This window comes from Cibotium barometz, chromosome 6 (genome assembly GCF_041138505.1).
Source record: "Cibotium barometz isolate CiBa-2024 chromosome 6, ASM4113850v1, whole genome shotgun sequence".
Classification (NCBI taxonomy): domain Eukaryota; kingdom Viridiplantae; phylum Streptophyta; class Polypodiopsida; order Cyatheales; family Cibotiaceae; genus Cibotium; species Cibotium barometz.
The window spans coordinates 41784379-41787873 of NC_141051.1; positions in this window are offsets into that span (position 1 = coordinate 41784379).

Consider the following 3495-nt stretch of genomic DNA (forward strand, 5'->3'; position numbering starts at 1 on the left):
TAGGGTAATCTCCTCTCATGAGTAAAGACGGACTTTGATTTTCCTCATTATCATGGATTTGGAGTGGTGCACACTCTTGTTCATATGTATGGAATTTCATCCCACACATCATGTCACTAGGGCAACTCATCATGTTCGGATACTCTTTAGTCCCCCTCTTTTACTTAGGGCTTGCCTTGCTCTGGGTCTTTAAATCCACTTCCATAATATAACTTCACCAAGCATATAACTTTAAGGACTTGATATTACATTCTAAGCTTTCTTGATCCCACTTGACTAGGTTCACAAGGTTCACTTTAATTCCAATACTTAATTCTAGTTATTATGAAGTTTTTATAGCATTTACAATCCTTTAAATATCCCAAGAACGGATACTCATAATGTTTCCTAGAACTATAAATATGTCCTCTAAATTCCCTCTTTCATTTACATGCAAGTAAAGTTTGAATGATCCTTCACTAATCCTTATGAAGGCTTAAACCTTGTTCAATTTAAGCTCCTAGAATCATACTTATGTGCTTAATCACTCTTAAAAGAAATCTCCTCTCAACATGCAAGGCTTAAACCTTGTTCAATTTAAGCTCCTAGAATCATACTTCTTATGTGCTTAATCACTCTTAAAAGAAATCTCCTCTCAACATGCAAGATAAGTCAAAAGATATAGCTTCAATAATTATCTCAGTGTAGCATGATTGGACCCTTCCTAATCTCTAATTTTATAGCTTGATCTGTGTAAATTTTTAGTTAAATAAACATTTCATATGTTCCTTCAAAGTCCCATGGTAATCCCCAAAAGACAGGGTCAAAAAATCATTCTTCTAGCTATGATATTCATCATATGGTGTGTGCGTTTAAGTTTTTATACTTCACAAGAAACCCACATTTTTCCCTTTTTCTCCCAACATGGAAAATGCCCCTGTTAGCTTAAGGTTCCCATGTCCTTTATTATCACACATACTTTCGACACAACTCCCAAAACCACTACACATAAAAAACTGGAAAACATTCTACCTTCAACTCCTAAGAGAGAGGGAGGGTGTTCCTCTCCATACTTCATGATGGTAGACATGTGGGCCTCTTAGACATTCTGTACACATACATGTGCTACCAGCTCCCCTTGGCTTGTGCACTATCATGGCCTTGATTTTTGGATGCTTCTTGGGATTCCATTGCCTTGTAATTGGTGCTCTTGGTTCTCTTAGTTGGCAAGTTTGGTTACCTTCTAGGTGGACTCTCTAGGCTTGGTGGTTGTGGTGATTTATTCTCCCAATTCTTTTACCAAGAAATTTCCCACAAAATCTTAGTAGCATCTCCCCCCTTATTTAAAAAAATATTGCCCCCTCTATCGACTGTAGCTCTTCATGATTAAATAAGAAAAATTACCCCCTCTATCGAGTGTAGCCCCTCATGATTAAATAAGAGTTTTATTTTTTGATGATCTTTTATGGTGAGCTTATAAGGTCATTGGACATGTTTCATTTGATTTTAGTATAAACATGACCATATTCAGGATGAGTTTTCATCAAGTATGGCCAATTTAGGTTTTGGGCCTAGGGGCCTCCACAAACCTGACAAGGCACCCATTATGGTGGTACACTGACTTGTCAAGCCCCCAAGCCCAAAACTTAAAATAGCCATAACTTGCTCAAAACTCATCAGAATATGGTCATGTTTATACTCAAATTGAGTGGGATGGCAATAACTTGCTCAAAACTCATCAGAATATGGTCATGTTTATACGCAAATCAACTTGAATATGGTCAAGTTATGATAAGTATGAAAGTATGTTATAAAAATATTTGGATGCAAGTTATGTGTAGTATAATTTATCGGGTGTTTTAAAGAAAGAACTTTTGTCTAGGTCCTAGTAGGGAAACCTAATTTGAATAGTCTATATGGCCAAAGGCTATTGGCTAGTAGCATCGAGCCCGCATGTGTAAATGTCGCAAGACCAAATCTATATTGTTTTCAAGGCTTGGGCGATTGGGGGATAGCATAATGGTTAGTGTAGATGATTGCTTTATGTGAGGCTTAATTCCTATTTGGGGCCATATAAGTGTGTAGGTCGCGCACATTAATCATTAGTATACCACAAGTCACTACTTTTCTGTAATAATATCCTTGTGGGCTTGGAATTGTATTGTTTTCAAGGCTTGGCAGTGATTGGGGGATAGCCCAATGGTTAGTTTAGATGAGTGCTATGCATAAGGCTCTATTCTTATTTGGGACCATATTATTAACCAATAGAGTGTAGGTACACATTAATCATTAGTATACCACGAGACACTAATTTTTTGTAAACCAATATGGTTTACAATATTTTTGTGGGCTTGAGAATTTTCAAGAGCCAACACTAGTGCAAAAAGTGTTCTCCCATCACTAAGAAAAAATGTGAACAAATGTCCAATATATCATTAACCATTCTTCAATGTAGGCGAGCACATTTTCATTGTTCAATATAGATTTTGGTATACCGTTTGTGCACTTGGCAACATCCCCCACACAAAATCTAGAATGAGCACACCGACATTTATGCTAAGCCCCTTTTTTTAAAAAAACACCATTTAATGTGTATTTCACCGTGAGGGCTCAGGGATGGACAAGAGTACCCTCGAGGTTGGGCGGGGGGACATTTATATAGTGTAAAGGCCCTAAGAGAGAGGGAGGGTGTTCCTCTCCACACTTCATGATGGTATACATGTGGGCCTCTTAGGCATTGTGTGCACATACATGTGCTACCAGCTCCCCTTGGCTTGTGCACTATCATGGCCTTGATTTTTGGATACTTCTTGGGATTCCATTGCCTTGTAATTGGTGCTCTTGGTTCTCTTGGTTGGCAAGTTTGGTTACCTTCTAGGTGGACTCTCTAGGCTTGGTGGTTGTGGTGATTTATTCTCCCAATTCTTTTACCAAGAAATTTCCTACAAAATCTTAGTAGCATCTCCCCCCTTATTTAAAAAAATATTGCCCCCTCTATCGAGTGTAGCTCTTCATGATTAAATAAGAAAAATTACCCCCTCTATCGAGTGTAGCCCCTCATGATTAAATAAGGGTTTTATTTTTTGATGATCTTTTATGGCGAGCTTATAAGGTCATTGGACATGTTTCATTTGATTTTAGTATAAACATGACCATATTCAGGATGAGTTTTCAGCAAGTTATGGCCAATTTAGGTTTTGGGCCTAGGGGCCTCCACAAACTCGACAGGGCACCCATAATGGTGGTACTGACTTGTCAATCCCCCAGGCCCAAAACTTAAAATAGCCATAACTTGCGCAAAACTCATCGGAATATGGTCATGTTTATACTCAAATTGAGTGGAATGACAATAACTTGCTCAGAACTCATCAGAATATGGTCATGTTTATACGCAAATCAACTTGAATATGGTCAAGTTATGATAAGTGGATGCAAGTTATGTGTAGTATAATTTATCGGGTGTTTTGAAGAAAGAACTTTTGTCTAGGTCCTAGTAGGAAAACCTAATTTGAATAG